We start from the raw sequence: 12382 nt of genomic DNA on the forward strand, positions 1-12382 counted from the left end.
GTGGGCCTTGACAACATCCTAGCTATAGTGCTGAAGGCTTGTGCTGGACCTCTGGCCAAGTTATTCTCATACAATTGCAACATTGGCATCCACCAATGAATGTGGAAAAATTCCCAGGTTGATCCCAGCCACAAAAAATACTCTCAGCCCACTCTCAATTCTCAGCAAAGTGAAAAGAAGGTGTTTTGACTGTGCTTAATCATCAATAACCCGTTCACTGATGCCCAGTTTGAATTCCACTAGGACCACTCAATCTAAACCTCATCACAGTCATATCAAAAGAGCTCAATTCTAGAATTGAGGTGAGAATTACACATGTAGATGTATTCTCCAATTTCACTTCCGAGACGTTGACACTAATTTTATTAGACAGTGCTTCCTAATCTAGATTTCTGAATCAGCTATCTAATCTCTCTGTTTCACTTAATATCTTGAAAACCCTGACCAAATCACCCCTGAACCTTGTAAACTTTAGGGAATAGAACCCTTGTTTGTGTACACTCTGCTTGCAATTTTACACTTGGGGTCCAGGAATTATTCTGCTTTCATCCACTTGACACTTCGGCCTGAATGTGGTTGCAAATGCTTCAACCATGACTTGCACTCACTTGCTGGGCCATACTATTAGTGAGGATGGGGATGTTCATGGAGCCACCTCACCCCATTAGTCGTTGAACTGCACACCAACATTGACAACTGGAAGTGGCAGGACTGCAGAGCTTTAATCTGATTGCTTGGTTGTGGAATCACTTAGCTCCCTATCTAGTCATGTGGTCCAACAGGACTTCTTTTTTTTTCTTTTTAAAAAATATATATTTTATTAAATTTTTCAAACTAAATTTTTCAGTTTTTACAAATCAACATAATAATACAATAACTAGTAAATAACATTATTTAAATAATATAGTGAACTACCAAAATAACAGAAAATAGTGCCCCCCTCCCCCCGGGTTGCTGCTGCTGTCACTCTATCTTCCCTTAACGTTCTGCGAGATAGTCAAGGAACGGTTGCCACCGCCTGGAGAACCCCTGAGCCGATCCTCTCAACGCAAATTTTATTCGTTCCAGCTTTATGAACCCTGCCATGTCGTTTATCCAGGCCTCCACGCCGGGGGGTTTCGCTTCTTTCCACATGAGTAAAATCCTGCGCCGGGCTACTAGGGACGCAAAGGCCAGAATATCGGCCTCTTTCGCCTCCTGCACTCCCTGCTCTTCCGCTACCCCAAATATCGCTAACCCCCAGCCTGGCTTGACCCGGACCTTCACCACCTTTGAAATCACCCTTGCCACGCCCCCCCAGTACTCATCCAATGCCGGACACGACCAAAACATATATGTGTGGTTCGCCGGGCTTCCCGAGCACCTCCCACACCTGTCCTCCATTCCGAAGAACCTGCTCAGTCTTGCTCCCGTCATATGTGCTCTGTGTAGAACCTTAAATTGAATCAGGCTAAGCCTGGCACACGAAAACGAGGAATTTACCCTGCTTAGGGCATCAGCCCATAGCCTCTCCTCAATCTCCTCCCCCAGTTCTTCTTCCCATTTTCCCTTCAGCTCCTCTATCATCGCCTCCCCCTTGTCTCTCATCTCCTGATATATGTCGGACACTTTGCCCTCCCCGACCCATACCCCAGAAATCACTCTATCTTGGATCCCCTATGTCGGGAGCAGCGGAAATTCCCCCACCTGTTGCCTCGTAAACGCCCTCACTTGCATATATTTGAAGATATTCCCCGGGGGCAACTCATATTTTTCCTCCAGCGCTCCCAGACTTGCAAACGTCTCGTCTATAAACAGGTCCCTCAGTTTCCTAATTCCTACTCGTTGCCAACACTGGAACCCCCCGTCCATCCTTCCTGGGACAAACCTGTGGTTATTCCTAATCGGGGACCACACCGAGGCACCCGTCACCCCCCTGTGTCGCCTCCACTGCCCCCAGATCCTCAAGGTTGCCACCACCACTGGGTTTGTGGTATACCTTTTCGGGGAGAACGGCAGCGGCGCCGTCACCAGCGCCTTTCGGCTCGTTCCTTTACAGGACGCCATCTCCAGCCTCTTCCACGCCGCCCCCTCTCCCTCCCTCATCCACTTACAAACCATCGCCACATTGGCGGCCCAGTAGTAGTCGTTCAGGCTCGGCAGCGCCAGTCCCCCTCTATCCCTACTGCGCTGCAGGAACCCCCTCGTTACCCTCGGGGTCTTCCCTGCCCACACAAAGCTCAAAATGCTCCTGTCTATTTTTTTGAAAAAGGCCTTTGTGATCAGAATGGGGAGGCACTGAAACACGAAAAGAAACCTCGGGAGGACCATCATTTTAACCGCCTGCACTCTGTCCACCAATGAGAGTGGCAACATATCCCACCTTTTGAAGTCCTCCTCCATCTGCTCCACCAGTCGCGTCAGATTAAGTCTGTGTAGAGTTCCCCAGTTCCTGGCTACCTGGATCCCCAGATATCGGAAGCTCTTTTCCACTCTCCTTAACGGCAGAGCTTCTATTCCTCTTCCCTGGTCCCCGGGGTGTATTACAAAAAGCTCGCTCTTCCCCATATTTAGCCTGTATCCCGAGAAATCTCCAAACTCCCTCAGTATCTGCATAACCTCTGGCATCCCCTCTACAGGGTCCGCAACGTATAACAGTAAGTCATCAACGTAGAGCGACACTCGATGCTCCTCTCCCCCTCTAACCACCCCCCTCCACTTCTTAGAGTCCCTCAACGCTATGGCCAGTGGTTCAATTGCCAACGCGAACAGTAACGGGGACAGGGGACACCCCTGTCTTGTTCCCCTGTGTAGCCGAAAATACCCCAATCTTTGCCGGTTTGTGACTACACTTGCCACTGGGACCCCATATAAGAGTCTGACCCATCTAACAAACCCCTCCCCGAACCCAAACCTCAACACCTCCCACAAATAGTCCCACTCCACCCTATCGAATGCCTTCTCCGCATCCATCGCCGCCACTATCTCTGCCTCCCCCTCCAGTGGGGGCGTCATCATCACCCACAGCAGCCGTCGCACGTTAACATTCAGTTGTCTCCCCTTTACAAACCCTGTCTGGTCTTCATGCACCAGCCCTGTGACGCAATCCTCTATCCTTGTCGCCAGCACTTTTGCCAGCAGTTTGGAGTCTACATTTAGGAGTGAGATAGGCCTGTATCACTCACATTGCAGCGGATCTTTATCCCGCTTCAGAATTAATGATATCGTCGCCTCCGACATTGTCGGGGGTAGTATCCCCCCTTCCCTGGCCTCGTTAAAAGGTTCTTGCCAGCAGCGGGGCCAACAGGTCCACATATTTCCTGTAGAATTCCACCGGAAACCCGTCTGGTCCCGGGGCCTTCCCTGCCTGCATGTTCCCCAGTCCCTTAGTCACCTCGTCCACCTCGATTGGCGCTCCCAAACCTGCCACCTCCTGCTCCTCCACCCTAGGGAACCTTAGTTGGTCCAGAAAATGTAGCATTCCCTCTTTTCCCCCCCGTGGGTTGGGACTTAGCCTCTCATAAAAGGTCTTGAACACCCCATTTACCTTCCCTGCTCTCTGCTCCATAGTTCCCGTTTCGTCCCTAACTCCCCCAATCTCTCTCGCCGCTAACCTCTTACGAAGTTGGTGGGCCAGCAGCCGGCTCGCCTTTTCCCCCTACTCATATCGCATCCCCTGTACCGTCCTCCGCTGTGCCTCTGCCTTTCCTGTGGTCAGCAGGTCAAACTCCGTCTGAAGTCTTCGCCTTTCTCTATATAGTCCTTCGTCTGGGGCCTCCGCATATCTTTTATCCACCCTCAAAATCTCTCCCACTAATCTCTCCCTTTCTTTGCCCTCTTGTTTCTCCTTGTGGGCTCTAATGGAGATCAGCTCTCCTCTAACCACCGCCTTCAGCGCTTGCCATACTACCCCCACCTGAACCTCACCATCGTCATTGACCTCCACGTATCTCTCAATACACCCCCGCACCCTTCCACAGACCCCCTCAGCCGTCAGTAGTCCCACATCCAGTCGCCAGAGTGGGCGCTGCTCCCTCTCCTCTCCTAGTTCCAGATCCACCCAATGCGGGGCGTGGTCTGAAACGGCTATGGCCGAATACTCCGTTCCTGCCACCTTCGAGATCAGCGCCCTACTCATAACAAAAAAGTCTATTCGAGAATATACCTTGTGGACGTGGGAGAAAAAGGAAAACTCTTTAGCCAACGGCCTGGCAAACCTCCACGGATCCACTCCCCCCATTTGTTCCATAAATCCCCTAAGCACCGTGGCCGCTGCCGGCCTTCTCCCGGTCCTGGATCTAGACCGGTCTAGCCCTGGATCCAGCACAGTGTTGAAGTCCACCCCCATTACCAAGCTTCCCACCTCCAGGTCCGGGATACGTCCCAGCATCCGCTTCATGAATCCCGCGTCATCACAGTTCGGGGCATATACATTCACCAGCACGACCGCCTCTCCCTGCAATCTACCACTCGCCATCACATATCTGCCCCTGTTATCCACCACTATATTCTTAGCCTCGAACGATACTCGTTTCCCCACCAGTATCGCCACCCCCTGTTTTTCGCGTCCAACCCTGAGTGGAATACCTGTCCCACCCATCCTTTTCTTAACCTAACCTGATCCGCCACCTTCAGGTGCATCTCCTGGAGCATGACTACGTCCGCCTTCAGTTTCTTTAAGTGCGCGAACACCCGGGCCCTCTAAATCGGCCCATTTAGGCCTCTCACATTCCACGTGATCACCCCCCCCCCCCCCCCCCCCCCCCCCGCCCGCCGACTAGCCATCCCCTTTTCTGGGCCATCCCCCCCATCCAGGTCCCGCGCACCCATCTGTCCCCCAGGCGGCGCCTTCCCGTCCCGACCACCTTTTCTCTTGCCAGCTCCCCCTTGCACTCAGCAGCAGCAACCCAGTTAGTCCCCTCCCCCGCGCTAGATTCCCCTCTAGCATGGTTACTCCCCCCATAATGCTTCTGAAAGTCAGCTAACTCTAGCTGACCCTGGCTTCCCCCGTTCTCTCTTTGACCTCCCTACGTGTGGGGCTCCCTTCCTGCGCCTATCTTCCCGCCATCATCTCCATAGGGCGGGAAAAAACCCTGTGCTTTCCGATCGGCCCCGCCCCCTATGGCGCAGCTCCCTCATTCCCCCTCCCCTCTCTGTCCCTTTTTCCACCGGCATTTCTTCGTGTCCCTGTAGCACCATCGATCACACACGAGACGAGACGTAAAGAACTTCAATCGAGGCTTTATTGAGCAGACTTGTATAAACTTGTTCCCCAGCAGCTCAGTCACAGAATGCAGCTGCGGGGATTAACCCAGGTTCTTATACCCCGCCTATCTGGGTGGAGCCCAGTAGGTGGCAGATCCAATCGGGACCCTGCATCTGTCCTCCAATAGCTCCTCGGCATTCATGGTGTACCGTATTACCCCTAATACATACCACCACGGTCCCCCCATCAGGGGGAGAGAAATTCCCCATCCAACATTGCTGTATAATAAACCTCCCCTTTCCCACAGGACTTCTGATACTCACCAAAGCTGTGATGATCAGGTCACCATGTTTGTCACATGGAACAAAATATGTATATGTATCTGGTTTTATGCTTATGAGAATTGTTCACAGACGTTTGATACAGCTGTACAGTTTGCTGTCCTAAGTCAGAGAGCAGCTAAGTGTCAACCACATTAATCTGGATCTGAAGTTGCATTGGTTATACTGGACAAGGCCAATATACTTGATGTCAGCCCAAATATATATATTATATATGAATGTCTATGTGAAGAATATATTTTAGGTTAAGCATGGGGATTCTATGAACATATTATAAAATGAAGCATGAACAAACATGCATTGTGCATAAAGCAACTTCTGTTTTTTTAACCACAAAAACAGTGTTGGAATTAATGCAGTTTCCAATCTTGCCCATTGTGTACTGAGCCATATATTTACTGACTCATGTCATTGATATTTGAATGATTGAATTCTTTAAAGAACAAAGCTGAAATAATGGACTAGAAAACAGAACTAAACCTGCTTTCCCGATGTAGTTGATATCTATTCACATAGCTTATTTTTTATATGATTCATGCTCAATTCTAATTGGAACACCTTTGTTTGTTTAATTATGAACATGTTTCACTTTACTGATTTTTCTTTAATGGAGGAGCAATGCTTTTGTGAACAGGTCCTTGGCTATATCCACCTTGTCCAAAATCCAGAAGTATACTTTTTAACTAAACTGGCTTTGCAGATGATCCTGTGACCCTGGCACAGCTAGTTTTAATCAATTATTGGCTGTATATGAGCTATTTGTATAACTTCTCTATGTTGAATGAATGTAATATTACCTCAGTGATGTTACCTCAGGGCAGCACGGTAGCACAAGTGGGGCAGCATGGTAGCACAAGTGGTTGGCACTGTGGCTTCACAGCGCCTGGGTCCCAGGTTCGATTCCCCGCTGGGTCACTGTCTGTGCGGAGTCTGCACATTCTCTCCGTGTCTGCATGGGTTTCCTCCGGGTGCTCCGGTTTCCTCCCACAGTCCAAAGATGTGCAGGTTAGGTGGATTGGCCATGATAAATTGCCCTTAGTGGCCAAAAAGGTTAGGAGGGGTTATTGGGTTACAGGGATAGGGTAGAAGTGAGGGTTTAAAGTGGGTCGGTGCAGACTTGATGGGCTGAATGGCCTCCTTCTGTTCTATGATCTGGACCTTTTTGGAAGCTAAATTTTGCACTGTTTATTTAGAAATTAAAGAAGCATTGTAGAATCAGGTTAGCTCAAGTCAAAGCACAAATATTGTGTTACAAAAATAAGAGACTAAAATGGCTTCTTTTAACTCTCTTGCTTTTATAAGGTTAAGTGTTTATCAAGGAAAATTATCAAGCAAGAAAAGCCTCAGATATTCACTCCAGTTCTCATTGTTCCACTTATCCATCTTTGTTTTGAATTATGGATACTACATTGATTATGCTTCAGATTTCTGCTACATACATCAATCAAACCATGAAATAGAATTTCTATGGCCTCAGCAGTTTTCCCCCTTTAGCTCCAGGATCATAGAAAATGTCCATTCTCTTCCTTCAGGCTAACGAACTGATCTTAAAATTTTCCAGCTATCCGTCAAAACATAATTTATCTCGCTCTCAACCTCTTCAGGATTCTCTTCTTCAGTGTCTTTTTTTTAGTAAAGACTAAAATGAAGGGCAGGTACTATTTAAATAACTCAACATTAGAAATTGCCAATCCACGTCTCGGGAGTCCCACCTTGCTTTTAATACTTCTGCTTTCAATGATATTTTCTATAATATTTTAATATTTGTTTAACTGTTTGTTTTGGACTTTTTTCTCATGATATTTCTGAGCATTTCTTATCCCACTGCTTTTTTAAACCGTTTTCTCACATTCTCTTTTTTTTCATCATTATTATTAATAAAGTGGTTGTTTGGTAGTACAGAATTGACATTTGCTGAAAAATGGAGACATGTCTAACTGAGTGTGTGGAAGTGAGATGAATGTGCACGCACAAGAGTGTGAGAGTGTATGTGTGGATGTGAGATGAGTGTGTGCACGCTTAGGCATGAGACAGTGTGCGCACGTGTGGATGTGAGACTGAGTGTATGCACGCATAGGCATGAGACTGAGTGCGTGCATGTGTGGTGTGAGACTGAATGTATATGTGTGGGTGTGAAACGGAGTGTGTGCATACGCATGGATTTAAGACTGAGCGTGAGCGCACACACGGGTGTAAGACTGTATGTGTGCGTGGGTGTGAGATTTAATGTGTACGCGCATGTGCATGAAACTAAATGTGTGTGTGTGCATGACGTGAGGCTGTTTGTGAAAATGAGTGTGTGCACAAGTGGGAGTGAGACTGAGTGTGTGCATGGGCATGAAAGTGAGTGTGTGTGTGTTCATGGGCATGTGACTGTGTGTGTGCGCACATGGGCATGAGACTGGGTGTGCATGGGCATGAAAGTGAGTGCGCATGGGTATGAAAGTGACTGTCTGTGTGCATGGCTGTGAGACTGTGCATGTGTGTATAGTTGCATGGACGTGAGACTGAGTGCACACATGGGCTCATCGGCTCTTACATTCTTGACCAGCCTCCCATGCAGGACCTTGTCAAAAGCCTTACTGAAATCCATGTAGACCACATCAACTAACTGCATTGTCCAATCTACATGCCAAGTCACCACCTCGAAAAGTTCAATCAAATTTGTTAGACATGATATTCCCCTGACAAAGCCATGCTGACATCTCCAAGTGGAGATTAATTCTGTCCCTCAGAATTCTTTCCAATAATTTCCTGACCACTGATGTTGGATCACTGGCCTGTAATTCCCTGTTTTTTCTCCCCTTCCCTGCTTTAATCATGGTACCACATTACCTGACCTCCAGTCCTCTGGCACCTCTCCTGTGGCCACAGAGGATTTGAAATTTAGCATCAGAGTCCCTGCAATCTCCTCCGTTGCCTCACACAGCAACCTGGGATGCATCTCATCTGGACCTAGGTATTTATCCACTTTTAAGCCGGCTAAAACCGCTAACACCACATCCTGCTAATCTATTCAATTATATCACAATCCCCATCCCTGCTTTCTATACCTACATCGTCTTTATCCAGAGTGAACATATGCAAAATACTAACTTCATAGCTCACCTATGTAGCTCACACAGAGATTGCTACTTTGGTGCTGATTGGGCCCACCCTTTCCCTGGTTACCCCCTTGCCCTTAATATACTTCTAAAACACCTTGGGATTTTCCTTTATTTTGTCCTGTATTTTTTCATGCCCCTCTTCACATTTCTAATTCCTTTTTTAAATACCCCTCTGCACTTTCTACACTTCTCTAGGGCATCCAGTGTTTTGAGCCCCCTGTATCTGCCATAAACCTCCCTTTGTTTCCTTATCCAATCCTGTATATCACTTCACACCAAGGGTTCTCTGGACTGTCTTGCCCCACCCTTTATCTTTACAGGACACGTTGGCCCTGTACTCTTCCAATTTCCTTTTTGAATGACTCCCCCTGCTCTGTTGTGGATTTTCCTACAAGTAGCTGTTCCCAGTGCCCTTTGGCCAGATCCTGCCTTATCATGTTAAACTTGGCCTTCCCCCCAATTCAGAACCTTTATTTCCGGTCTATCTTTGTCTTTCTCCATAATTACCTTAAATCTTGCTGAGTTATGGTCACGTTCCACCACTGACACTTCTAGCACCTGCCCTGCTTCATTCACTAAAATTAGGTCCAGTACCACCCCCTCTCTTGTAGGACTTTCTACTGACCCAAAAAGCTCTCCTGGATGCACTTCTGCCTTCTCTAATCCTTTCATCTTTTCCTGTCCCAATTAATATTGGGGAAGTTGAAATCCCCTACTCTGTACAAACTTTGGTAAGGCCACATTTGGAGTACTGTGTACAGTTCTGGTCGCCTCATTTTAGGAAGGATGTGGAAGCTCTGGAAAAGGTGCAAAGAAGATTTACCAGGATGTTGCCTGGAATGGAGAGTAGGTCTTACGAGGAAAGGTTGAGGGTGCTAGGCCTTTTCTCATTAGAGCGGAGAAGGATGAGGGGCGACTTGATAGAGGTTTATAAGATGATCAGGGGAATAGATAGAGTAGACAGTCAGAGACTTTTTCCCCGGGTGGAACACACCATTACAAGGGGACATAAATTTAAGGTGAAAGGTGGAAGATATAGGAGGGATATCAGAGGTAGGTTCTTTACCCAGAGAGTAGTGGGGGCATGGAATGCACTGCCTGTGGAAGTAGTTGAGTCGGAAACATTAGGGACCTTCAAGCAGCTATTGGATAGGTACATGGATTACGGTAAAATGATATAGTGTAGATTTATTTGTTCTTAAGGGCAGCACGGTAGCATTGTGCATAGCACAATTGCTTCACAGCTCCATGGTCCCAGGTTCGATTCCGGATTGGGTCATTGTCTGTGCGGAGTCTGCACGTCCTCCCCGTGTCTGCGTGGGTTTCCTCCGGGTGCTCCGGTTTCCTCCCACAGTCCAAAGATGTGCGGGTTAGGTGAATTGGCCAATGATAAATTGCCCTTAATGTCCAAATTGCCCTTGGTGTTGGGTGGAGGTGTTGAGTTTGGGTAGGGTGCTCTTTCCAAGAGCTGGTGCAGACTCAAACGGCCGAATGGCCTCCTTCTGCACTGTAAATTCAATGATAATCTATGATTAATCTAGGACAAAGGTTCGGCACAACATCGTGGGCCGAAGGGCCTGTCCTGTGCTGTATTTTCTATGTTATTACCCGATTATTTTTACACTTCTCTGAGTTTGCCTATAAATCTGCTCTTCTATCTCTCCCTGACTGCTTGGGGGTTTATAGTACACTCTCAACAATGAGATTGTTTTTTTTAAACTTCCACCTTATGGCCTCAGTTGAGGAGACTGCTAAGATATTATCCATCCTCACTGGAATAATTGTCTCCTTGACCAATATTGTGGTACCATGTCCTCTTATACGACCCTCTTCCCCATCTCATCTGGACTATGATGAAGATTCTATACTCCAGAATAATGAGCTGCCAGTCCTGTCATTCCCTCAGCAATGTCTCGGTGATAGCAATAATATCATACTCCTATGTGTTAATCAACTCCCTCCATTCATCTGCCTTACCCATGAGACTCCTTACATTAAAATAAATGCCATTCAGCTATGCCATATTCCCTTGTACCTTAACATATCTATTTCTGCTCTGCCTTCCAGACTGAGATGACTTGTTTGGCTGTGCATCACCCTCTGCTGTACCTCCACCCAGTAAAAAACACCCTGCGAAAATAGTTTAAATCCCCCCAACATCATTAGCAAACCTCCCCGCAAGGATGCTGGTCCCGTTCTGGTTCAGATGCAACCGGTCCAACTTGTACAGGTCCCAACAGAAACAGACCAGTGATCCGGGAAACTCAAGCCATCCCTCCTGCACCATCTCTTCAGCCATGCATTCACCTGCTCTATCCTTCTATTCCTACACTCACTAGCATCGGGAATAATCCAGAGATTACAACCTTTTGAAGTCTACCTAGCTCTGTAAATTCTTGTTGCAGGACCTTATTCCTCTTTCTATCTACGTCATTGGTACCAATGTGAACTACGACCCCTGACTGTTCATCCTCCCGCTTTAGGATGTTCCATAGCCGTTGAGTGACATCCTTGACGCTGGCACCAGGGAGGCAACTCGCCATCTTGGAATCAAGTTTACGGCTGCAGAAACACCTGCCTACACACTCACTATTGCTTTCCACTCTTAATCCTCCTCCCTTGTGCAGCTGAGCCAATCACAGTGCCGTGAACTTGCCTGTGGCTCCACTCCCCAGACGAACCATCACTCTCACCATTTTCCAACACAACAAAATGGTTCCTGAGACGCATTCTAGGGCTTTCCTGACTATCTACCCGCCCTCCTCCTCCTGACTGGTGGTCACCCATTCCCTCTCTGACTGCACTTCCTTAGCTGTGGGGTGACCACATCTAAAAATATGCTATCCACGAACCACACAGCCTCGCAGGTGCACCGCTTCAGCTGACTCTCAAGTTTCTACACCCGGCTCTCAAGCTGGTCAAAACATTGACACATGTGGCCATCCGGACTGCAAGGAGTGTCGTAAGAATTCCCACATTCTGCAGGCCATGCAAAACATGGGACTCAGCTCCCCAGCAATACTTTTAGTTGAAAGACCTTAAATTTATGCCAAGAAGAAAATTACTTTGAGTTATTTTTTAAAAAGCTAGAACTCTTACCATTCCTTAATGTAGCTTTAAAGTGAAGAATGCAACTTACCCACTACCCACTAATCAGCTCTCTCCCTTGTAGCCTCTACTCCTGCAAGCAGGACAAGACCGCTTCCTGAAGAGGAAAAAGGTTAGGAAACCAAACAGCACCTCATTCCCCACCGCACCGAGTTCCCATTTTGCTCCCAATTCCCAAATATACTCACTCTGACTGCATTTCACGCAGGTGATGTCATTCCCAACTGCTTGTTTGCCTAATTACTGACCATTGGCTTGAAACAGTCCATTTCTTAAATAGAGCTGAGAAGAGTCACGCAATAAAAGCTTCTGCAATAATAAATACCTATTGAGGCCCTATTCAGGCTTCAGGTGATTGACAGTCAGCTACATTTTTAGCCTTTTAACGAGTCTGCATAACTTAAAACCTCTTAAAATGACATACCAGTGCAATTCCCACTTTGCTCCAAATTCCCAAATATACTCACTTTGCCTGCGTCTCACTCCGGTAATGTCTCTAACCAACTGTCCGTGCGGCCACTTACTGAATATGGGACAAATCTTCCAGTTTCTGGGTCATCGGAGATCGTATGCATAACTGAAGATGTGTGTCGGGACTCTACAGAGGGAAGATTCAATTTCCAATAGGCAAACTCTCCTAT

General features: G+C 47.4%; 1 protein-coding gene across 1 annotated transcript in view; it reads left to right on the top strand.

Annotated features, from left to right (window-relative positions):
* The window catches only part of tm2d1 (TM2 domain containing 1), a 101056-nt gene that overhangs the window by 28672 nt on the left and 60002 nt on the right, over positions 1–12382 (top strand). The window lies entirely within an intron of this gene.

Source organism: Scyliorhinus torazame, chromosome 7 (assembly GCF_047496885.1).
Source record: "Scyliorhinus torazame isolate Kashiwa2021f chromosome 7, sScyTor2.1, whole genome shotgun sequence".
NCBI lineage: Eukaryota > Metazoa > Chordata > Chondrichthyes > Carcharhiniformes > Scyliorhinidae > Scyliorhinus > Scyliorhinus torazame.